This window comes from Tenrec ecaudatus, chromosome X (genome assembly GCF_050624435.1).
Source record: "Tenrec ecaudatus isolate mTenEca1 chromosome X, mTenEca1.hap1, whole genome shotgun sequence".
In the NCBI taxonomy this organism is placed as follows: Eukaryota; Metazoa; Chordata; class Mammalia; order Afrosoricida; family Tenrecidae; genus Tenrec; species Tenrec ecaudatus.
The window spans coordinates 123,817,810-123,843,819 of record NC_134548.1 but is presented as its reverse complement, the minus strand read 5'-3'; the positions used below and the strand labels follow the sequence as shown (position 1 = coordinate 123,843,819).

General features: G+C 39.4%; 1 protein-coding gene and 1 pseudogene across 2 annotated transcripts in view; one reads left to right on the top strand and one right to left on the bottom strand.

Annotated features, from left to right (window-relative positions):
• PWWP3B (PWWP domain containing 3B) overlaps positions 1 to 26,010 on the top strand; it is a 50,671-nt gene that overhangs the window by 8,472 nt on the left and 16,189 nt on the right. The window contains exons 3-5 of one of the 2 annotated variants that reach the window (XM_075539083.1): positions 293 to 428; positions 4,502 to 4,610; positions 10,870 to 11,041. The gene's annotated coding sequence lies outside the window, so the exon portion shown is untranslated. The remainder of the gene's footprint in view (positions 1 to 292; positions 429 to 4,501; positions 4,611 to 10,869; positions 11,042 to 26,010) is intronic. The other variant, XM_075539082.1, reaches the window with a different exon arrangement.
• LOC142433692 (protein phosphatase 1 regulatory subunit 14B pseudogene) lies at positions 11,427 to 11,887 on the bottom strand (annotated as a pseudogene).

The following is a 26,010-nucleotide window of genomic DNA, read 5'->3' as shown; positions in this document are numbered from 1 at the left end:
CACCAACTGTTCTACAGAAAAAGAAGGTGACAGTCTGCTTCTATAAACATACACAGCTTTGGAAACCTTATAGGACAGTTCTCAGCCCTCCACGGTGGCTGTAAGTGCAAAGCAACTGGACCACAGTGGTTTGGTTGGTTGTTTGGGTTTTTTTTTTGGGGGGGGGGGCGTTAAATGGAAATGAAAGGGACATATACTGCTGTTCCACTTTAAGTCCTTTAAAAAAATGAACTTTTCTTCCTGTTTGCGTGCATATGTTTAACTTGTTGATTCCCCCCCCCCTTTAATTGAGGGGAAGGCCCTCCTGCTTTCCCCACACAGGGAGGGGCGGAGCATCCTCAAGAAACTTGGAAGAGAGCAGAGCCAGCCCAGTCTGGGGGGAGGGGTCGCATTTGTCCAGGAGGCTGCAGCTGACAAGAAGCTTCAAGGTAATGGCTGTCTCAAACCAACTTATTCTGGGGGGGATTTCTTTGGGCCTTGACGTGAAAGTGAAAAGAAAACAGAAAGAATACAAATTGCTGACTTGGAGTGGTGGGGATGGAGTATGGTTTAGGAAAAATAGCTGTTAATAGTGATGAAATCCCTTGAAATTTTTGTTTCTCTCGATATTTGTAAAGTCCACAGTCGGGGAATGGGAGATCAGATTACAGCTTCCAAATTAAGATTTCAGTGAAGCGTGGCTGTCCTTGCAAATTTTTTTTGCTTAGTATTCCATGTTTCTTGCTTCATTACAGATTTTATTATATTTTTACTTAACCACTCATTAATCTACATAAAAAATAACTTGTAGGAAAATATAAACATAAAGCGAATGACAGATACAAACATAATAACTGTAAATGCACATGAACATGGAAAGAGCTTTAAAGGTGTCATGGAGTGAGAATACTTGTAAATATATGTATACATTTGTTTCCTTATGAAGAGAAATAGATTTCTATGTTAGTGCTCAAGATCTGAGTGGGTCTGTGTGTGTGTGAGTGTGTGTAAATAAAGTGTATATGTACATATACATGTTGGTTTCACGACTTTTAGAACTTAATTACTTCACTATCATTTTTATATTTAGAAGAGCAAAATGAATGGGAAACAGTGCCCCCATTTTGTTTCAGACACAAAATCACACATACACACAGACACGTGCATACCTACCCCCTGGTCTTTTGTCCTGAGTGGAATTTGTCTTGAATTAAACTGGTAGGTTGCTGTATCACTTACAACCCTGCTGGAGTCCTTGCAAGTCAAACTTTCCAGCCCCAGGTATGGCCTTGGATAGCAGAAATCTTTTTTTTCCCTCCTGTATCTTCAACGTTTTAGAATAAGACAGAAAGAAGATTTAGTTTACTTTCCAAAACTGTTTTGAAAATACATGGAACAACCATACAACAGAATACTGTGGACTGGTAAATAGAATCATGTACCTGTAGTGATTTGAAAAGGTGCTTGGGAAGAAGTTGATGGCGAACTGCAGAATGACAAGCAACCTAAATGGTCATTTAAAGATAAAGTATTATGTGTATTACTACAGTGTGGGGAAAAAACCAGCTAAAATCATATAAGCCTATCTAGTAATCCAGGAGCCCTGGTGGCATACTATATGCGTTACTTGTTGAACTGCAATCCGAAAAGTCAGTTTGAAGTCACCAACCATTCTGCGGGAGAAAGATAAGGCTTTCTAGTCCCATAAAGAGTTGCTGTCTCAGATTCCCATGGGCCAATTCTACCTTGTCCTATACGGTCTCTGTAAGTCAACATTGATTCAATGATCAAATTCCAAACCAAACTCACTGCCATGGAGTTGATGCTGACTCAGCGACCAGATAGGCCAGGGTAGAAATGCCCCTGGATTCTATGACAGTGAGGGTTTTTTACCCTCTGTTTTTGTTGTTATTAATAGGAAGATTTGTATGGTTGTGAGATAGGAGAGTATTTACTATATTTTAAAGTATTCATGAATACAAACTTAGTCACTTTTAAATAACAAAAATAGATTGAGATGAAATATTGTACATTTGGTGGGAAAACACATAAAAAGGATTCATTCTTTAAATTGTAAGAAAACACTTAGTGATATGGAAAGATATTCAAACAATGCATTTGAACAGAGTAAAAAATTGTAGATTAAAATTGTGTAGAAATATGCATTTACACACATATACAAACACATAAACGAGGGGCTTTAGAAAGTTTGTGGAAAAGTCCAATTATCTTTTAATTTCATTTTTCCAAAAACCTTTGAAGCCCTCTTGTTTATATATGAGTATATATGTAGCATAGTTATATATGTAGCATATACATGCATGTGTATATATATATACATGTATGGAAATGTTATGTGTGTATATGCATGATGTTTGTATATGGTATGTGTGCTTATATGGTATATATGTATGTTATGTGTATGTGGTATATACATATATAGCACATGCACACACATAAAACCCACTGCTATTGAGTTATTTCCAACTCAGTGACCCGAACTCATAGCACCAGGGCTCCTTATATTCATACCTATAATATTTCTATAGGAATCCTGGTGGCATAGTGGTTATGTGTTAGACTGCATGGCCAGCAGTTCAAAATTACCAGCTGCTCTGCGGGAGAAAGGCCAAGCTTTCTACTCCCATAAAGAGATACGTTCTCGGCAGCTCATGGGGGCAGTTCTACCCTGTCCCATGAGGTAGCTGAGTTTGAATGGCAATGAGATTTTTCTGAATTTTCAGAATATCACTTTTATTTTGTATCTTCTACATTTTCAGTTACCATGGTGACACACACCCCCCCCAAAAAAAAACAAACAAACCTCAAATTGGGCTGCTATCTACAAGATTGAAACCACTAACCACTCCACGGGAGAAAGTTTGGGCTTTCTGCTCCTGTAAGCAGTTATTCTCAGAAACCCACAGGGGCAGGTCTAACCTGTCCTACAGGATTGCTAGGAGTCAGCATCCACTCGGTGACAATGAGTTTGGGAGTTTTATTTGTTTATGGAGAGTTATTAAATTATCTGGCACATTGAAGTGGAAATTTTTTGGCGGGGGGGGGGGGGGGGGTAACATATAACTAAATTCAACATTTTGAGCATGACTTCTGGTGACCTCCTGTGCATTTCTGAGGATAAAACTGTTTACCGGAGTAGAAAACCCAGTTTTTCTCCCACGGAGCTGCTGGTGGTTTTGAACCGCTGAGCATGCGGATCGCAGTGCTATGCGTTCTGGAAACCAATTTTATGAATGCCAAAATAATGAGACAATTTGCGATAGCAGAGTTTGAGGCAGAATGGGAGGCGTGATTGTAATTTCATTGAAAAATTCCACGTGTATTGCAGAAAAAGCCTTATATGAGAACTGATGTGAGGGTTCAAACAGAAAACATCAAAATCTGGCTCAAAGTAGACATGAATCAATTGTTACTTCCACTATCTCCTGTTGTACCTCCTACTTTTATTGAGAAAGGTAATTTCAAAGGAACCAAATAGCATGCCTGGAAATTGATTACGGCATCTGTATTCTGGGTGAGGCTTTGTCTCAGTCTGGTATTTCAGAAAGACATGCCTTCCAGTATTTGGGGAGAGAAATTTTCTATGCCTGTCTTAGGCTGATTTCGCTACAGAAGCAAAATTAATGAAGCTTCTGTGTGTATCTAGCAAATGGCTTACACAGTTGTAGAAGCTAGCAAGTCCAATTCCAGGCAGATTCCATATTCATGGGTCAGAAGCTGTAGGTTTCTCACACTTTGCCTAGCTGCCCAAGGTTGGCAGGAAGACGAGAGGCTGCAAAGGCAATTGATGGCAGGTAGCAGGTTGCTGAATACTGTCAGGCTTGGCAGCCAATATGACAGACTGTTTGCCCAAGTTTAAAGAACCCGAGGTCCTTGAGCCAGATACATTATTCAAACCAAGCAAAGAGCAAGAAAATATTCCCATAGTGTCCACTTATGTCAGAACCTGGCCACACGTTCAAGGTAATTAATTGTATAAAGGCTGTGACCTGAGTAAGGATATTAAATTCCACCGTAACCTTATCCCATTATGGAAGCTTACAACTGCTTGGCTGTGATTACACTCTGTTTGATCTGGTTACAAGGGATTACTGTATGTTAGCAGCCAAACCAGTGAGCATCTTGGTCCTGTTAAATTGACATAACACTGTAACTAGTACTACACACCTTTTCCAGTGCATTGATTTTGTTTTCTTTCTTTGGTTTGAGTGTTTTTTTAAACAAAGGAATTTATTTTATGAATTAAGGAAAATTTTAAAGAGCAGAACATTGGTTTTCTGCACTCAACAATGGCTATACATTTTGTTGTAGCTCACTGTTGCAACCTCTTCAGTGTTTCATATCACTCACACTGCTTCCTCCCTTTGTTCCCGGTTCTCACTCTTCCTTCTTTCCTAATCTTCTTGTGCTGTGACTTGGGGTAAATGCTCTCTTAAAGTTCTCAGATGGTTGAGTATTCTAAGGTGTGGGCACCTCCATAGTGTTACTGTTTCTCTTTTAGACCTGTATATATTTTGGCTGAAAGTTGAGCCACAGCAGCGGGGTGATTACATTCCTGAAGAGTGAATAAGGGTCAGCATCTTGAGCTTCTTCTTTGCCCTAACTGACCGGTAAGTCTGATCTTTTTTGTGGTTTTGAGTTCAGTTCCACCTTTTTGTCCTCCTACCCTATCCTGATCCATTCTAATGTGATTCTGTTCAGAGCAATATATAGTGGTGACAGGGCACCGTCTATTTCTTGTCTCGGGGTTGTAGAGACTCTTGGAAAGTTCCCATGGGTCACTGGACTAATTATTTCCATGTGGCTTTGATTTTCATCACCCTCCTTTCCTCCAATCAGCCAGGAAGAGACCAATAGTTGCACCTTTAGATGGCTGCTGATAAAATTTTAAGACCCCAGTCTTTATAAGCTAAAGCAGAGTGTAGAACATTATCTTTGTCAACTACCTCACACCAGTTGACTTCGGTGTCCCCCAAGCCCTGTGTTCCAGAGCCCTGTATATATATATCTTCTCTTTGGACAGCCTAGGTCAGCGGTTCTCTACCTGTGGGTCTTGACCCCTTTGGGGGTTGAACGTCCCTTTCACAAGGGTCTCCCGATTCCTAACAATAGCAAAATAACAATGATGAACTAGCAACAAAATTAATTTTATGGTTGGGGGTCATCACCACATGAGGAACTGTATTAAAGGGTCGCGTCATCAGGAAGGTTGAGAACCACTGGCCTAGGTTAATCACACAGGTTCCTATAAACAGATCATCTACATGTGCATTGTCAGTCGGGCTCCAGACACTGGATTAGAATGTTCCATTAATGAAATGTTTTATGTTAACAACACGTTGAGCCCTCAGGGAATATTTTATTTAGCTTCCTGCTTTTCAGCTGTAGCATTTTAAATTAAGCAATTCTAGTGTTGGGAAATAATTTCACTTGTTAAATCTCTATAAAAGAAATTATGCAAACTGGTATGATGATGTCTGCCTAAGGAAGATTTGCAAGCTCCAGCCATCTACATAATGCTCAAGAAATCCCTGATAGCTATATTACTCAATAGGTGGCTATGACGGCTATCCAAATCTCTGACTCCTAAGCTTATCATTTTAATGAGGTCATCACATTGTCAGGATTCAGGAGACATATATCCCAGTATCTGTGTCTGGCTGCCTTGGGAAATAGGGCAGTATTGGTAGCTTTAAAAAAGCTAAAAGAGGATTCCTCCAGAATATGCCTTCCAAAGCCCAAAAGTACTGAAATATTTTAAAAGCATAAATGGTTTCCATGATGTAAATCACAACCCTTCTTCTAAAACATGTCCCACATTCATTCTTTAATATGTAGCATCCATAATAGTGACTACACATTGATATATTATAAAACGACTCCTCTTTTCTTGAAGTAAAAAAAAAATTCCCCAACCACAACACCTGTCTGCTTAAAAAAAATTATTGGCACATAACTCACATTTCATAGAATTCAATAGTTCAATCATATTAAGAAGATTTGTATAATCATTACCACAATCACTTTAGAAAATCTTCTTCTTCCTTGTCCCCATTGTTAAGAGCTCCCCATTTATCCCCTACCTCCCCTTCTATAACCCCCAAGAAACCATTAAGTCAGTTGCTGTCTCTATAGATCTGCCTATACTGGATTTGATATGTAGAAAAATGTACACACCCCCAAAATTTACCCTAACAAGCATAAAGTAAAACAGAAAATTTTCAATCAGTAAAATTAAAAACCTAGAACAACTTTAAAATGGGTGAAAAGGGGGCTCAAATGATAAGGTGTTAAATTTTAACTCAACTCCATCTGCCATAATCTACCTCCTAATGCGCTCTGCATGTCAGCAAGACTATTCAGACCCCTGCAGAGGAGATTTAATGCAGGTATATTTTCCCTTCACTTTTCTTGTTAAACTAAAACAACCTGTAAATGGGTCAAAGGGGAGACCAAATATGATATTAAATTTCAAACTAACTATATGTACCATAATCCATTTGAGAGTGTTCTCTGTCTGGTAACAGGGATAGTCATGTCTTTTGACTATGATCGGAGGGTTGCCACCTGAGGCTTACTCTATGCGTGGACCCTGCAAATGGGTTTTGGGCTGCCACCCTCATCCGTAGCCCGAAAATAAAGCATTCACAATTTAAACTCTGATATCATTCCCTGATTTGGATATGGATTTTATTTTTTTTAATCCTTGGATCACACAAGCTGCTGTGCTTTTTCCATGTGAACTATTTTTCTCTTCATATGTTTGGAATGAACATGTATGTCACTAAAGAAAACAAGCCCACTTCAGTTTCACTTTTTCTCCTTTTTTAGCCACTCAGTCCAATATTTAGGTCTTAGGGGCAAGGAATCTAGAGGGTTTTCTGCTTCTGTTTTTTGATGGAGCAATTTATCTATTTATTTTCCTAATAAATCATCTCTCAATATATATTTTTTACCACTGCACCCCTACTCATCCCCTGGTTCCCTCCTCTCCCCTGGTTTCCTCATAGTCATCAAAGTTTTATCTATTGGTGTATAAACTAAGTTTTTTCTTGTTTTTCCTTATTACAATAGTGATATTAAATATTTATCTTTGTAATGTTGACTGAGTTTGCTAAGCATACTATTTTCTAGTTTTGTCCATGTCTTGCAGTGTTTACGAGAATTATTGGTTTTTTTATTGATGCATAAATTTCCATAGTATTATTGTCCCAGAGCTTGCTTATCCATTCTTATAGCTGGGATTTTGTGGTTGGTTTCATGGCTTTGCTATTGTGAAAATTGCTGCAGAAAATGCGAATGTACATATGTCTGTTCATGGGATATTCTTAATATTTTTAGTGTGTCTATACCCAGTAGAGATATCATAAGTATACTTTAAGAAGTGCTATCCTGATTTCCATAATTGTTGTATAGTTCTACAGTTCCATCAGTGATATAAAATTGTTCATATCTCTTCATATCCTCTCCAGCATTTGTTATTTTCTGTTCTATTAAATTTTGCCACGAGGTAATATCAAATTATTTAAATTCGTATTTCTTATTGCTATTGATAGCGAACATTTCTTCACATAGTGGTCAGCCACCTGGATGTTGTATTTGGTAAATAGTCTTGTGCTCATTGTTTGAATGGATTATTTGTGTTTTTTCTTGTAAAGTTGTCATAGATGTCTATATATTTTGGAGATTAGCCCTTTATCTGATCTATTATTACTCTTTTGTTGTGAATAAATGTTATGTTTTTAGTGGGTCCTTGTTCTGTATTTTGCCTTCTCTAATGTGGATTTTTTTTCATTATGTTCAGGAGTATGGGATTCATATTTAGGTCTTTGATGCCTCTTGAGTTTGTTTTTGTACATGGTGTGAGGTATGGACCTGGTTTCATTCTGTGAATTATGGACCTTTTTTCATTCTTTTGCAGGTGAATGTCTAGTTTTTCCAGTACCATTTGTTGACAAAGCTCTTGCCCATTTAATGTGTTTCAGTTCTTTATCAAACATTAGGTTTCTATAGGTACTCAGTTATATTTCTGGGTTCTCAATTCTGATCCATTGGTCTTCAGATCTATTGTTGTACCAGTACCAGGCTGCTTAGTTTTCCATGGCTATATAGTAGGATTTACGGTCTGGGAATGTGAAAGACCTACTTTGTTTTGAATTTTTAAATAGTGTTTTATTTATCCTAAGTTTCTTTCCTTCCATATAGAGTTGGTCATTAGTTTTTCCATTTCTTTGAAAACTTGTGGTGGAATGTGGCTTGGAATTGCATTGAATTTATAAAGTAATTTGGGTAATAATGACATTTTATTTAGTCTGCCTATCCACTTCCATTTATGTAACCTCCCTTTGGTTTCTTAGAGTAGAATTTTGTAGTTTTATTTGTATGTCTTTGTTGCTCTGGTAAGATTTAGTCTTAAATATTTTACCTTTTGTATCGTTTTTATAAATGGTATTTTTGATAGCTTTTATAGTATCATAATCCTTAATATAGAAGAATCCAACTGATTTCTGTATGTTGATCTTATAGTCAGCTACAGTGAAAATATTTCAATTAGTTCAAGCAATTGTTTAATTGAATCTTTAGGGTTTTCTATATATAGGAGTATGTCATTGGCATATAAAGAGATTTTTATTTCTTCTGTGCCTATGTTGATACTTTTCATTTCTTTTTGATGTCTTATGGTTCAAGTAAAACTTCAAAGAATCTATTAAATTAAGGTGGTGATAAAAGGCAAAATTGTTCCCATTCAAAGGAGGAATTATTTCAATTTTTCTCCATTAAGTGAGATGCAGGCTATTGGCTTCACATATATGGTTTTCATTATGGTAATAAATTTCCCTTCTCTACATATTTGGTTGACTGTTTTTATCAGTAATGGATGTTGAATTTTATCAAATGCCTGTTCTGCGTCAATTGATATAACTATGTGGTTCATCTCCTTTATTTTGTTCATTTGATAAATTTTATTGCTTGTTTTTCTAATATTAAACAATTCTTACATATTTGGTATAAATCCCACTTGATCATGATGTATTACTTTTTGATGCTTAGTTGAAATCTGTTGGCTAGTATTTTATTGAAGATCTTTGCATCTATATTCATTAGAGATTATATTAGACAGGGTTCTCTAGAGTGATAAAACCAGATTGCTGATAATTTTATATATATATTTATAAAGATATATGTATAACATGGGAAATGAACTGTTAAATTATATACAGATAGATAGACATATAATACAAGAAATGAAAAGTTAATTTATAAACAGAGAGATATATAATACAAGAAATGAACAGTTAAATTATAAAGCAGTACAAATAGTTCAGTGCAACTCACTAACATGATAGAGTTATGAGACACTAGCAGTCCCTCAAGTCTTGAGAGTCACCTGGTAGTCCTTTGTAGAGAGAGAGCACTAGGCTATCCCAGCACAGGTAGCAAACAGCAATGGAGGTCACCAACCATCATCCAGGTCACCAACTGTCATTCCCCAGCTCCAGAGATTTAAATTCTAATTGTGTGGTCTTAAAGAGACCTCAACTTACAGCGACACAATCCACAGGCCAGGTGTCCCACATGTAGTGTACCAAGGCAGCCGCACACTGGTCCGATGATTAAAGAGCAAGAGACAAGAAAGGCAAGGCTCACTGAGCCATTTAGCTCTCTGTCCTTCAATTAATCCCACTTGTGTTTATTGACCAGGCTGGCACAAAGAATTATCTCAGAGATATTGATTTGTAATGATCAATTCTGGTGATGTCTGCATAGTTTAGTTATCAGATTTATAGTTGCTTCATAAAATGAGTTTGGTAGTATATTGTCCATTTTCATATTGTGGCATAATTTATATAAAATTGGTATTAAGTCTTCTCTAAATGTTTGATAGAATTCCCTGGGGGAAACCATCAAAACTCAGACTTTATGATGTTGGGAGATATTTTATGACTTGATATATTTCTTCTTGTGTTATAAACTTCATGAGATTTTCTACATCATTTGGTGGTAATTTTGTAAAATAACACATTTCTAGAAATGTATACATTTCTTCTAAAAATTCAAGTTTGTTATAATACAAATTTTCACAAATCTATTGGAACATATTTCATATATCATACAATTAAATCATTCAATCATATCAAGAATTGTATAATCCTTACCACGATCTGTTTTTGAATATTTTTCTTGATTTCCCCAAGATTAAATAGCCTTTAAAATGAGTTGTATAATCATATTGAGTTCCCACCTTCATTCTCTCCCCCATCCCGTACAATCCCTTGCATCAGTTTTTATTTCTATACATCCAATTCTTTTTGTATTCACAAACTGATAAACCCAACAAAAATAATAAACAACAAAAATGAAAGAACATGATAAGGATAAGACAATAGTAATATAAAGTTAAAAATACAAACAATTAATAAAAAAGAAAAGACTACCATCATTATTTAAAAAGCCAGGGTAGAAAATTTTGTCATGGAATAAGCAAGAGATGCTTGTACCTAGAACAAATTCAGGTTGGATCTAGAGGGAGGTCAATTGACCCAGTATCAAGGCTGATCAAGCATAATTAGGATTACAATGATCTATGTTTAATAGTGAGGCTGTTCCAAACCTTTACCTGAGGCTAGAGGGGGTCTGCCAAAACCTGAATCTGACGAGATACTTTGCAAATGGGTTTTGAGCTCCTACTGCCCTCCACAGCCTTCAACAAATTGGTTGTTGACAATTTTAGTATTGCTTTAGTAGAATATTTTCTCCACAATTATATTATTAGATCGCTGTCTGTTACAGATTTTCTGTCCATAGAGTTTCTCTTAATAATGTTTGTAAAGGTGCTTATGTTTTGTGTTGTTGTTGTTTGCACCAAAGGCATATCCTAGCTTTATTCAAGGGGCCACGGCGCAGAGTCAATATAAAAACACAAAAAGGGGCAGCCGCGAACTCCGGCTCCAGCCTCCAGCTGTTTGACTGCCCGACCTGGGCAGGTAAGCCTCCACCCGGTTTACATTTGGATGTAGTCAAAGGAGACAAACTGATTGAGGTATGGCAAACGCATGTCTTCTCCCTTTCTCCACTGTGCTCAAGCTCGCTGCGGTGACTTACTCTCCGCCCCTCTCTTGTGCTTTGTTCTCCAGCAACGCTACTCTTGTTCATCTTGATTTTGTTTCCTGTTAAAACACAGTGAGCTTCGTCTCGCTCATACTAAATAAATAAATAAATAAATAAATAAATAGATAGATAGATAGATAGATAAAAACACAAAAAGTCCCGTCTGTTTAATAACGATTAAAAAAAAACCCAAAATGGAAAAAACTGGGCCAAGGGAGCCCTGCTCACCGCTGCAGGACCCAGCTGCAGGGCCCCCTGGGTATTTTGCTGTTGCTGTGAGGTAAGGGGGCAGTGATTGTCCTGTGGGAGCCAACCTTTCACTTCCTCTGGGGGTCGCTCATCTTCTGCATGCCCCGGATCCTGTTCTGCAGACCAGAGATGAAGGCCTCAGTGGGTCTGTAACAGTCAACCAGCAGCTCCTTGAGGGCCTGGCTGCACGGTGACGTCACTCTCCAGATCTAGCAGCTCGTCTATGTCAATCTCCAGCTCGAGGATCTCCTTTTCCTGACAGTCGGAGAGGCGCGTGCTGCTCCAGCATCGACTCCTCCAGGTTGAAGCATTACTGTAGCTCCCTGCGGTCATACTTGACGGTGAGCTTCCCTTGGAGCCTCACAGGGCCATCTAGGTCCCAGCAACCTAGGCCCTCGCCTGCGGCCCCAGGAAAGCTCTGAAAGTAGATGCAAGGCCCTGGGCCACCACTGCCATGTCCAGGCACCAGAGCTGCCAATGCAGCGCCCTAAGCGGGGCCGCTGTCCACTGTGGCAGCTGCTGGGGCCATGTGCGTGCCCCGGGCCCCTCCCTGAACTGCGGCCTCCTCTGGTCGCCCACCTGCCAGCTGGCTCTGGTCAGCTGGGCTCTGTGGCTCAGGGGATTGGGTGGTGGCCCGGGTGCTCTGGTGGCTGGCGGCTGGGGTACTGGAGCAGCTGCAGCATGCAGAGCCCCTGGGCCTAGCCTGGCTGCAGCCTGCCTTCCCCACCGATCGGATCCACCTGCCCCTTGTCCCCCAGTGGTCGCCCGGTGCTTATGTTTTTTTTTATAAATTCCTTTCATGGTCCCTTGTCTGTAAACGTTTTTATTTCCCCCTTATATTTGAGGTATAATTTTTCTGAATATAAAATTCTTGGTTGCCAACTCTTTTCTCCAAAACCATCTCCTCCTTTGGGGCCTGGAGGTGTTAAGGCCAATTACTTTTGGGGCATAGGCCTGTGCGCTGGCATGTGTTAGTACTCTGATTCTGGGCCCCATGGGAAACACTCACCCACTTACTTAGTCAACCATTTCCCCTAATATGTGCCCGCTGTATTCTGCACCACTTGGCATTAGTCAGTCGGAATCCTCCCAGTCCTGGGACTCAGAGGCGTGAACTGGATACTTCCAGTCCACATTCTCACTCAGCTTCTCCCCAAGTATGCTGGGGGTGTGCAGTTGATTACCAGGGGAGAGAGCTTTGTTCTTACTATTGTGCTCCAGAGAAACTGGTATCTATAAACAGAGTCTTGTCGTGGAGAAACAGAATCCAAGGCTTTCCAAACAGAATCCTAGGCTTTCTATCCCTTTTCCTAGAGCTTTCTGGTCAGTTTCTCCTTCTGGTGCCTCCCTCAGTTGTTCCTTTTTCTCAGAGGGAGTCTGGAACTCAGGCTGCCACAATCTTTCTACTGCTCCACAAATTTTTGTTGGGAGTGTTTAAGACAGACTCTGATTGTGTGGCCAGGTTTGTTTCCTCTCATCCATGAAGATGTAGTTGATGCCTCACTTAGATGGCTACTTGTTTGAATAACCAGATGTTATTCTTTCTGATAGCCAGGCACCATATAGTTCTTTACCACACTCAGCTTTAACTCCCACATCCTCAGTGCTCTTCAGAAGAAGGTGAACCAACAGGGGCATGTCATAAGAGCAGTTGGCACTTGATTCCTTTTTAAAACTGAGGGGTATTATATGGATGTTGCATTCACTGGCAGTTTAATTTGGGATAATTATGAATAACACTTTTGTAAACATCACAGAGCAGGTCTTTGTACATAAGTTTTTTTTTTCTTTCTCGTGGGTAAAGGCTTACCAAGCAAAAAATGTCAATGGATTCTGACCCTTAGTGACCCTATAGGACAGAGTAGAAATTCTCTATAGAGTTTGGAGGCTGTGCAGTTTTACAAAAGCAGACATCGTCTTTTTCTTGAAGAGCAGAGCGACTGATGGGTTGAGCCATTGACCTTGCATTTAGCAGCCCACCACTTAACTAAGTGTATCACCATGGTTTCTTAGGTAAATGCTTATGACTGGAGTTTCTGGGTGGTTTAGTAAGCATATTCTTTACTCTATAAGGACCCGTCAACCTTTCCTAAACTAGATGTGGCGCTTTATATTTTAATTAACAATATGTGAGAGAGCCAGTTGCTCTGCATCTTTTTCAATAAATGATATGGTCACATTTTTGTTTGTGTTTAACATTAGCCATTCTTACAAAGGTGCTGGATTCTCTGATATTTTGTGGCTGTGTATATAAATGTGTAAATATCTATGTATTACAATTACTTGTCAATATCTAACTCCCGTGCCTAATGCTCTGGAGTTAATAGGTGGTACACTCAGTTAACCCACAGCTGTTAACTGACAGGTTAGGGATATGAGTCTACTCAGAGACATCTCAGAAGAAAGGCCTGGTCATGTACTTCAAAAAAAAAAAACACAACAAAGCAGTTTACATAACTTTTAAGCCTTCCCAGGATTAAAATCACTACGGAGCACAGTTCTACTCTGATGCATGTGAGGCTGCCATGAGATGAAATCTACTGGAAGGCAACTGGTATGCAGATGTGGAGGTATCTCCTTGTGCACTTATTTGTACACGCTTAAATATTAATGATGTTAAGTATCTTTTCATGTGTTCCTTTACCATTCATCTATCTTCTCTAATAAAGTGTCTGTTTAGATTATCCATTTTTATTAGGTTGTTAGTTTATTATTGAATTGTAAGAATGTGTCCTTGAAAAAACTATGTAGTCAGGTGTGTGTTTTACAAACATTTTCTCCCACTTTGAAAATGTTCTTTTTCATTTTTTTTGTTGAAGAGCACAATTAAAAAAAATCATTTTATTGGGGGCTCATACAGCTTTTATCACAATCCATACATACTTCCATTGTGTCAGGAACATTTGGACATTAGTTGCCATCGTCATTCTCAAAACATTTTCTTTCTGCTTGAGCCCTTGGTATCAGCTCATTTTCTCCCCGTCTCCCATACTTCCTCCCTCATGAACCCTTGATAATTTATTAATTAATTTTTTCATGTCTTACACCAACCATTGTCTCTCTTCGTCCACTTTTCATACTATGTTACTCCATATATTTCTTAAAAATTTCTCATGAGTCCTTTGATGCTATAGGCATGTAAATATTGTACATATTTTTTAGATTTAGTCTACCTTTTGATTCTCTGTTTTTGAAACTATTATAATTAGATTTTTCACTTCAACTTGCAATCTAGTGATATAGTTAAATTTACATATTAGGTCTAGTAGCTCTTTAAATTTTTGAGTAGATAGATTAGAATTTTCCAGATGGTTGTGTTGTCTGAAAATAAAGACAGTTGTTTTTGTTTCTCCTTTCCAATCTCTATGATTTTATTTATCATGGCTTGTTATATTGACTAGGATATTCAATATAATGTTGAATAAAAGTTGTGAGAGCAGGTATCATTGCCTTGTTTATAATTTTATGGGGAAATAATTCATTATTAACTGTAGATACTTTATGGAGTTGGAGAAGTTCTGCTTCATTTTTACTGTGCTGAGCTTTTTATCCTCCATAAATTCTTATGGAATTGTGTCAAGTGTTTTTTTTTGGCATTAAATTGATTGATTTATACCTTTTAAACCTTCCCAGGGTATACACTTCACTTGGTCATGATCCTTTTTCTACATAATTGTCTATGATTGTGAGTGATACTGGTCTGTAGTTTTTCTTTTCTGGTTTGGGCTCAGTTTATCCTGGTTCATATGACTGACGCTGTATGTGCTTAGTGTGGGACCAGGAATGCCAGAGGATTTTTCTCAATGATCCTTCTTCACCCTAAATGGTGGGCAGTTACGTCATACTTGTGCTATCATAAGGGTCCCTCTTCATGCTCTTGCTCATTCCAGAGTAGTTGTTATTGTTAGGTGTTGTTAAGTCAGCTTCAACTCAGTGAACCCTAGACAGGAAGCAAACACTGCCCTGCCCAGTGCTGCTTTCAAACAATTGTTATTTTTGAGCCCATTTTTTCGGCCATTTTGTCTATCTATTTTGTTGAGAGACTTCCTCTTTTTAGCTGGTCCTCAACTTTACCAACCATGATGTCTTCTTCCAGGAACTGGACTCTCCTGAAAATATGCCCAAAGTATTTGATACACAGTCTCACCATTCTCATTTTGAAGAGCATTCTTGGTGCACTTCTTCTAAGACAGATTTGTTTGTTCTTCTGTCAGTGTGTGGTACACTTACATTCAAGTACCGCCATTCATTTTCTAGCTTTCACGTGTGGTGATTGAAAATATTACAGCATGGGTCAGGCGCACCTTAGTCCTCAAAGTGCTATTGATGTGCTTTAACACTTTAAAGAGGTCTTTTGTAGCAAATTTGCAAATGTAGTGTGTCCTCTGTTTCTTGATTGCTTTTGCCCTGAGTGCCGATTGTTGATCCAAGTAAAATGAAATTCTTGACAAGTTCAACCTTTTCTCCATTCAAAATTATTTTGTTAATTGGTCCTATTGTAAGGATTTTTGTTTTCTGCACATTTATTTGTCATCCATATGTAAATGTTTCATCAAGCATATTGTCATCTGCATATTGGAGATGTCATCTGCATATTGAAGATTATGAATGGTCCTTCCTCTAGTCCTGATGCTGTGTTCTTCATATAGTCCAAACAGTTTATTGTTGCAGCCATTATATCAATCCATTTCTTTTTTTCAGGCTTACAAACTCTTTATTTTTACTTTTCAATTATTATTATTTTTAATCATTTTATTAGGGGCTCATACAACTCTTATCACAATCCATACATGCATCATTTGTGTAAAGCACATGTGTACATTCATTGCCCTCATCATTCTCTAAACATTTGCTCTCCACCTAAGACCCTTATGTGAGCTCCTCATATTCCCCCTCCATCCCTGCTCCCCTCACCCTAATGAAACCTTGATAATTTATAAATTATTATTTTGTAATATATTGTCCTGTCCAACTTCTCTCTTCACCCACTTTTCTGTTGTCCGTCCCCCAGCAGGGAGGTAACATGCAGATCCTTGTAAAAGGTTCCCCCTTTCCAAACCACCCTCCAGGTATCACCACTCACACTACTAGTCCTGAAGGGATCATCCACCCTGGATCCCCTGCATTTACAGTTCCTATATGTACCAGTGCACATCCTCTGGTCGAGTCAGATTTGTAAGGTAGAATTGGGATCATGATAGTGGGGGAGGAGGAACCATTTAGGAACTATAAGAAAGTTGTATGTTTCATCATTGCTGCATCATACCCTGACTGGCTGGTCTCCTCCTGGAGACCTTTCTGTAAGGGGGGGTCCAGGGGCCTACAAATGGGTTTTGGGTTTCCACTCTGCACTCCCCCAGTCATTCACTATTATAAGATTTTTTTGTCCTGCTGATGCCTGATACGTGATCCCTTTGACTCCTCATGATCACACAGGCTGGTGTGCTTCTTCCATATGGGCTTTGTTCCTTCTGAGCTAGATGACTGCTTATTTACCTTCAAGCCTTTAAGACACCATATGCTATATCTTTTGATAGCTGGGGACAATCGGCTTTCTTTGCCACATTTGTTTATGCATCCATTTGTCTTCAGCGATCATATGATGGAGGTGAGCATACAATGATATGATTTTTTTTGGTCTTTGATGCCTGAAAACTCTGATCCCTTCGACACCTCATGATCACACAGGCTGGTATACTTCTTCCATATGGGCTTTGTTGCTCCTGAGCTAGATGACCGTTTGTTTACCTTCAAGCCTTTAGGACATCAGATGCCATATCTTTTGATAGCAGGGAACCATCAGCTTTCTTCACCACATTTGCTAATTCACCCACTTTGTCTTCAGTGGTTGTGTTGGGAAGGTGAGCATCATAGAATGCTGATTTAATAGAAGAACATATTCTTGCATTGAGGGAGTACTTGAGTGGAGGCCCAATGTCCTTCTGCTACCTTAATAATAAACCTATAAGTATGTGCACATAGATCTGTTTCCCCATCCTCATATATAAATATATTTGCATATGTACCTGTCTTTGTATAGACCTCTACAAATACCCTTTGCCTCCCAACTCTTTCTTCTATTTCCTTTGACTTTCCTCCTGTCCTATTATCATGCTCAGTCCCCACCTGGGTTTCAGCAATTCCTCTTGGTTACATTACCCTTGATTGTGGCCTACCAGGCCTCCCACACCCTCCTCACCACCCATTTGGAACACTTAATCCCTTGTCTCTGGGTTTGTTAACACCACTAACTTTCTCCCCACCTCCCCCTCTCCCATATCACCCCGGAATTGTCGGTCCCGTTGTTTTCTCCTCCAGATTGTTTATCCAGCCTATCTTATTTAGACAGACCTGCAGAGATAGTAGCATGCATGAAAACAAGACAACAAAACCAAGCAACAATATACAGCAAAACAACAACAACAAACCAATGACAAAAACAAACAAAACAAAACACAACCAGAAGGAAAAGCTTGTAGTTAGTTGAAGGATTGTTAGTTAGCATTTAGGAGTGTTTTCCAATCCAGTCTGTTGGGGCACCACGCCCTGGTCCCAAAGTCCACTTTCAGCATTCCCTGGGGACCTTGCTGCTCCATTTCCTTGCTGTTCTGTTGTACCCCCTTAGTGTTTTGCCTAAGTGTGGTGGGATCAGATCAAGTGCAATTACTACATTGTGTCTCTGGTGTTGTTCGCTGTAGAGCTATGGGTCAGCAAGGGTCGTCATGTCTCATACTGGGGCTGGCCACGTGGTCCTCTCTGTGAACTGGCTGCTCTAATTGGGAACATCATCCTCAAGGCCTGGTGGGCTTGGATGTGCTCCACATTCTCCTGCTCACCTTAATCTGTTCCTGTGTGCTCCAATCGTATATGTCCCTCTCCCAGGGCTGCAGATTCAATGCAGTCCTTTGAAATAAATTCTTCTGGTGGGAGGAGCAGGTGTCCACATAGTAGTTGGGATTGAGGCCGTCCCCCCACCCCCCAGACCTTTCCACTGGTTCCCTACTCCACGCCGGCAAGTTGCATTCACATCTTGGAGCACTGAGTTGAAGTCTGGCCCCTCTTTCCCTGTGGAGATATAAACAATACCCTCCCCTTGGGTGAGTCAGTTCCCTGTGCCCCCACTATCCATTTCTTTTTTATTATTATTTTTCTCCTTTCCCCACCTCCCTTTTAGTTGTCTACCATGTGTATCGCTGTATTGGGTCTGGTCTCTGCCATATTATCTGGTCCTCACCTCAGGAATGTTTGTATACAATAGCTTTTTTTTCCTATACTCTTTTGCATTTTTTTTAAAGCTTACCTAAGTGGACTCATGTTGTACTTGTCCTTTTGTGCTTGGCTTACTTCACTTAGCATGATTCCTCCCATACAGCGATGTGCTTCATACGTCCATCACTGCTTTATATCAATGCATAATACTCCATTGTATGTATATGCCACAGCTTTTTAATCCAATCATCAGTTGATGAAAATTTAGGTGTTCCCAACTCCTTGCCATTGTAAACTGTGCCGCAATGAACATTGGAGCACAGATTTATGGCCTTAGTTTGTTTCTTGCCTCCTCTGGGTATATGCCCAGTAGGGGGATTGCTGGGTCATATGGTAACTCAGTTTCCCTCTGTTTTAGATATCACCAGATCGATTTCCAGAGTGGCTGTACATACTTACAATCCCACCAGCAGTGGATGAGAGTTCCTGTCTCCCCACAGCCCCTTTAACACTTGTTGCTTTCTGATTTTTGAATTGAGCTATCTTTGAGGGTGTTAGGTGGTACCTCATTGTTGTTTTAATTTGCATTTCTCTTATGCCTAAAGATCTGGAACATTTTCTCATATGTTTGTTGGCAATTAAGATTTTCTGCCCTTGTGAAACTTCTGCTCAGGTCCTTTGACCATCTCCTCAGTGGGCAATTAGTTTTTTTTCTTTTAGGAAGCTAGCAGAGTATTGTAGATTTTAGTAATAAGGCCTTTGTCTGAGGTGTCATTGCTAAAGATGTTTTCCCAGTCTGTGGACTCTCTTATTACTCTCTTGGTGAATTCTTTAGATGTACACAGATGTTTTATCTTCAGTATATTCCATTTTTCAATTTGTGCCTCCTCTATGTTTGTGTCCTTCCCTATTTCTGATAGCCTATGTATTCCCTGTGCCAAAGTTCTCAAGTTGGTCCCAATTCCCTCATTGATGACTGTAATAATTTAGGGTTTAACTTCAAGGTCAGTGATCCACCTTGAGTTTATTCTTGTGCATGGAGTGAGATAAGGGTCTTGCTTCATTTTTCTGCAGGTAAATATACATTTTTTCAGCACCACTTGTTAAAGAAAGCATCTGCTTCCCATTGGATATTTTTGGGCCTTTATCAAAGATCAGGTGTCTGTATGCTGATGATTTTATTTCTGGGGTTTCAGTTCTTTTCCATTGGTCTGAGTATTTGTCATTGTACTGATACCATGCAGTTTTGACAACTGTGGCTGTATAATAGGTGCTAAAGTCAGGTAAAACAAGCCCTCCCACTGTGTCCTTCTTCTTGAGGACTTATATGCTAATTCGAGGCTTCTTCCCTCTCCATATGAAATTGGTAATCAGTTTTTCCATTTCTTTGATGAAAGATGAAGGTAATGTATCAGGATTGCATTAAATTTATATAGTGCCTTTGGCAGAACTGACATCAAGACTATATTGAGTCTTCCAATCCTCGAGCATGGGTTATTTATCCATTTGTTAAGGCTGCTCTTGGTTTCTTGTAATAGTGTTCTATAGTTTTCCCTATATAGATCTTTTGTTCTTTTAGTCAGGTATATCCCTAGATATTTCAATTTGTGTTTGGATATTCTGAAGGGTACAACCTTTTTGATCTCCTTTTCTGTGGTCCTATCTGATGTGTATAACAGTCTGGTGGACTTCTGTTTGTTGATCTTCTATCCTGCCACTCTGCCAAACTCCTCTATTGCTTCCAGTACTCCCCTTGTGGAGCCTTTGGGATTTTCCATATATAAAATCAAATCATCTACAAATAATGATAGTTTCACCTATTCCTTCCACTGACGAATACCTGTGATGTATTTTCTTTGCCTTTGCTCTTAGCTAAAACCTCCAGCACGATATTAAATAAGAGTGGGGACAAGGGGCATCCTTGTCTGGTCCCCCTTTTCAGTGGGATTGTGTTAGTCTTTTCTCCAATGACTACCACGTTTGCTGTTGCTTTTTTATATATAGCTTGTATTGTCTGGAGGAATTTTCCTTCCATTTCTATCTTCTCAAGTGTCTTAAACAGGAATTGGTGTTGGATGTTGTCAGATGCTTTCTCTGCATCTATTTATATTATCATGTGATTCTTAACTTTTTCATGTCAATGTGATGAATAATACTAATGGTATTTTGTATGTTGAACCATCCCTGCATCCCTGGTATGAATCCTACTTGGTCAAGGTGGATTATTTGTTTGATGTACTTTTGTATTCTGTTGACTAATGTTTTGTTAAGAATTTTTGCATTGATGTTCATTAGGGATATCGGTCTGTAGTTCTTGATTCTTGTGGGATCCTTGCCCGGTTTTGGTATCAGAGTTATACTAGCTTCATAGAAGGAGTTTGGGAGTTTGCCATCCTTTTCTACATTCTGGAAGAGTTTGTATAGAATTGTTCTTAGTTCTTCCCGAAATGCTTGGAAGGATTCTCCAGTGAAGCCATCTGGTCCAGGGATTTTTTTTGTTGGTAATCCCTCGATAACCTTGTCTATTTCTTCTATTGCTATTGGTCTGTTGAGATTCTTCACGTCCATCGAGGATAGTCTAGGGAGGGATTGTTTTTCCAAGAATTTGTCCATGTCTTCCAAATTGTTGAATTCATTGGAGTACAGTCCTTCATAATACTGAATAATTATCCTTTTGATTTCATTAGGGTCTGTTGTAATGTCCCCTCTTTCATCCCTTATTCTTGCTATTAATATTTGTTCCCTCCTTTCTTTTGTTAGGTTTGCGAGCGGTCTGTCAATTCTGTTTATCCTTTCAAAGAACCAACTTTTAGCAGCATTAATTATTTTCCATACTTTTCTTATTTTCCCTCTCCTGAATCTCAGCCTTGATTTTTATAATTTCTTTTCTTTTGCTATCAGTAGGATTGTCCTGCTGACTCTTCTCTAGTTGTTGTAAATTTTGTGTCAGCATATCAATCATGAGTCTCCCTTTCTCAGTTGTGCCTGTATTGCTATGAACCTTTCTCTGATAACTGCTTTTGCTGTGTTCCATAAGTTTTGGTACGTCATGTGCTCATTCTCGATGATTTCAATAAATTTCCTAATTTCATTTCTAATCTGTGTCAGTACGCATTCTTTTTCAGTAGAGAGTTATTCATTCTCCAATTGTTTGCTCTTGATTTTTCGTTTCCTTTAGTTGATTTCCAGCCTTATGGCACAGTGGTCAGAGAGGTCTATATGATATCAATGTGCTTAAATTTATATAGATTCGCCTTATGCCCCAGCATGTGATCTATCTTCGAATCTGTGCCCTGTGGGCTTGAGAAGAATATGAATTTTATTTGTATTTGGATGAAAAACTCTGTAAATATCTATCAGGTCAAATTGTCTAATTGTAGTGCTTAGAGCTCTAGCCTCCTTGTTGAGTTTATTGTTCTGTGATCTATCTTCCTCAGAAAGCAGTGCATTGAAGTTACCCACTGTAATTTTTGAGGTTGTGATTTCTTTTTTCATCTTTTGAAATATTTGGTTGATGTATTCAGCAGGTCTCTCATTCGGGGAATATATGTTTACAATGCTTAGTGGTTCTTTGTCTACCATTCCCGTGATTATTATATGGTGTCTATCCTTATCTCTTTTTATGGTTTGCACTTTGAGGTCAATTTTATCCGAGATTAGTATTGCAAACCCTACTTTTTTAGAATTGTTGTGTGCTTGATATGATTTTCTCCAGCCTTTGATTCTCAGCCTACTTTTGTCTGTAGCCTTGCGATGTGTCTCCTGTGGGCAGCAGATTGATGGGCTGTGTTTTCTAAGTCAGTCTGCTAGTCTCAGTCTTTCAATGCCTGATTTCAGGCCATTGATAGGGTTATTATCTCCATCTGAGGACACTGTCATGTCATCTTATACTTTTTGTGTTAGGTGTTTTCCTACTTTCCTTTCTCATTAGTTTGTTTTGTGTGTGTGTGTGTGTGTGTGTGTGTGTGTGTGTGGTTATCATTCTTGACGTCTTTCTGTCCTAAATCCAACGCTATAATGCTATCTTGGTGTTTTTCTCTTTGTTGCCTTCTGGGTTAGGTTGTTCTACATGGTGGTCTATTATTTAAGCTTGGTGAGTGGTGTTCTTCTGCACATACTGGGACGGCAAGCATCTTTTGTAGGGCTGGGTTGCTTTTAACGTATTCTTTGAGATTTTGCTGTCTGGGAAGACTCTTACATCTCCATCTATCTTGATCAGTAATTTGGCTGGGTAGAGGATTCTTGGATTTGCATTGTTTTCCTTCAATTTTTAGAATATGTTACTCCACTCTCTCCTCTTCTTCATCGTTTCTGCTGATAGGTCTGAGCATATTCTTATTTGGGAGAGTTTATATGTGATTGCTTGTTTTTCCCTAGCTGCTCTCATGATTTTATCCTTTTCCTCAAAATTGGATAGTTTAACTATTATGGCCCTTGGTGACTTCTTCTTGGTATTCCGTCTAGCTGGTGTTCTTTCAGTCTCCTGAATGGTTGCCTGGTTTTCATTCATTAAGCTGGGGAAGCTTTCCTCCAAGAATTCTCTCACTATTTTGCAGATAACTTCTTTGTTGTGTCTTCCTCTGGTAAGCCAATGATCCTGATTTTGTTCTGCTTCATAGCATCAGACATAGCTCTTAAGTTTTCTTCAGCTTCTCTGATTATCTTATTAGATTTTTGATCGCATCTGTTAAAGTCTGCTTGGCTGTCCTCCAAGTCACTGATGTGGCTCTCTGCTCCCTCCAGTCGATTCTCAACATCCGTGTTTCTGCTAATGGTTTTTGTTATCTCCTCCCTAAGCTCCTGTATTTCCCTATGGTGTATGCCCTTTAAATTATCTATCATTTCATCCTCTTCCTATTATTGTTTCCCTCATATCCTGCATGACTCCAAGCAGTTTTCTGAAAATTTCTTTCTGAAGCAGTCTGCTTCTTCTGTGCATGTCGTTATGTTCGGGGCATCTTCTGCCATTGCCTTTTGTTTCTCCTCTTTTTTCTTTGAAGTTGTGGCTGCCGGCTGTTTGCATTGCGTTGATTTAGAGGAGCCAGGTGCCATTCTCCAGGGAATCGAAGAACACTGGCTCTCTCTGGGAGACTTGTAGGAATGTTCTTCAAACTGCATATAGCTAATTTCACTATGGAATTAACCTACCACTTTATCCTCCTGTGGCTTCCCTCTCAGAGTATTGCCCCAGAAGGCTGGTGGGTTGCCTGCTTTGGTGTTGGGGAGGTTGTGGACAGAGGTTCTTGAAGCAGCTTGGATTGTTGACAAGTGTTGGCTGGGCTGCCTTAGGGTCCCAGACATACAGGCAGGAATTCCCCAGTAAGAACTTGGGCAGAGTATCCCCTGGTGGAGGTCAGCAGGGCTTTTTCTAGCCTTGGGCTAGCTTCACAGGTTGGAGCTCACGTAGCTGGGTCTGGCACAGGTGTCAATGCCCTAGGCAAGGGGAGTGTTCTGGAGGTCAGCAGTGGAGTGTGTGAAAACAGGAAAGAGACAATGAGGAGAAAAAATTTTAAAGTAAGCCTGCTGATAATTGTGCTGGGATATAGTGAAAAGAGGAAAGCAAAAGCAGCAATGTAGTTGAGTCCTGATCCTGTCCTAGAGCTGCGAGGATTTAGTGTCTGCCCTGATATGGCATAAGCAAGCTGTGACTGTGTTGAGAAAAAGCCCCTGCGCAGTCCTCTAAGAGTGTGGGCAGATAGAGAAAAGAAATGGAAACAAAAGTCACAATATAGCTGAACCCTGATCCCTGCTCATGGACCTGCAAGGGTCCAGACTCTTCCCCGTGGCAGGCGGCCGCAAACTGTGGCTGTGTTGAGACCAAGCCCTTCTACGGGCTTCAAATGGTCCTGGCTCCAGTAGGGACAGTTGCGGGGCCAAGGTGAAACCCCAGCCTGTCTCCATTGAGGAAAGCCAAAAGCCCCCAGCTCCTCAAAACCCCGTGAGTCTTTTCCTACTTATCTTTATAATGCTCCTGCTGTATTCCAGCAGCATTGAATTTCCTTCTAAGCAACTCTCCTGGGCTGAATTCTGCGAAGTCCCTCTGGTATGTGTCATGCCATCTCCATCTTCCCAGAAATCCTATCGAGACTGTACATTTTTAGAGGTTCAGACAGCCTCAACTTCTCCCATGGAGTACCTGGTGGGTTTGAACCATTGACATTGTAGAAGAAGCACATCACCTAACCTATAGCCAAACTAGCTTCTAGACTTATTTGCTCAGCATATAGGTTGAATAAGTATTGAAAGATGCAAACCTGACTCATACCTTTCTGGATTTAAATCATACCACATTCCCTTGTTCTGTTTAAATGAGTGCCTTGTGATTTATAGGTTCCATGTGAGCACAATGAAGTGTTTGGGAATCCCAATTTTTTGCAGTGTGAGCCATAGGTATTTTATTATCCACCTTTGCACATTCAAAAAGACACAAGTTAATATCTTTCTGGTGTGCCATGTTTTCAGCCAAGATCCCTCTGACTTTGCAATGCTATTCATTATTCTACTCCCTCTTCTAAACCCAGCATGGATTTATGTCTGCTCCTTCTCCTTGTATTGCTGCAATCATTTAAAACCAATCTTAAGCAGAATTTACCTGCATGTACTACGTACTATTGTTCAAGAATTTCCACATTCTATTGGATCACTTTTCTGGAACAGGAATAAATAGATTCTCAGCAGTACAATGACCAAATCTTCTAAATGTCTTAGCATAAACAAGTGAGTGTTCTTAATGTTGCATCAGTTCATTTAACTGTTTCAACTGGTATCCCTTCAATTCCTAGGAGCCTTTAAAAAAAAACTAATAACGTCAAAGCACTTTGGACTTCTTTCAGTACCATTGGTTCTTTATCACATGCAATTGCTTGAAATGGTTCAATATTGACCAATTCTTTGCTCTTTTTTTTAATAGAAAATTCAGTGAAATCTTACAGAGTAGATAATCGGTTTTCCATTTAACAGATTCATACACATTGTTTCATCACATTTGTTACAAATCCTTCAATTGAGCATCACCTATCCCACCTCCTCTCCATGTTTCCTGACACCCTTCCTCTCTCTTTCCTATCCCTTCTGAAATTTAACTTTCAGTAAATGCTGCCTCACTGAACCCAAGTACTTGATTACTCTACGGGGTATGTACCTCAATAGTGGATTTGTTCCCCTTAAGAATTGTCTATTATTGTTTGGCTGATAACTGAGCTACAGAGAGGAGTGAAGTTCCATATCTGAAAGAGTCACCAAGGGCCATATTCTTAAAGATTCTACCAGATGGTATATCCAGCAAGCCTGTTTTTTATCTTTTTTCAATTTTATTCATGATGTTTAGTTTCATTCCCCATTTCCCTCCTGATCTTGCCAGGAACTTTTTTTTATAGAAACAAAATTAAAATAATGTTATTGGCACTATTTCACATACCATATAATTCAATCATTCAGTTAGAT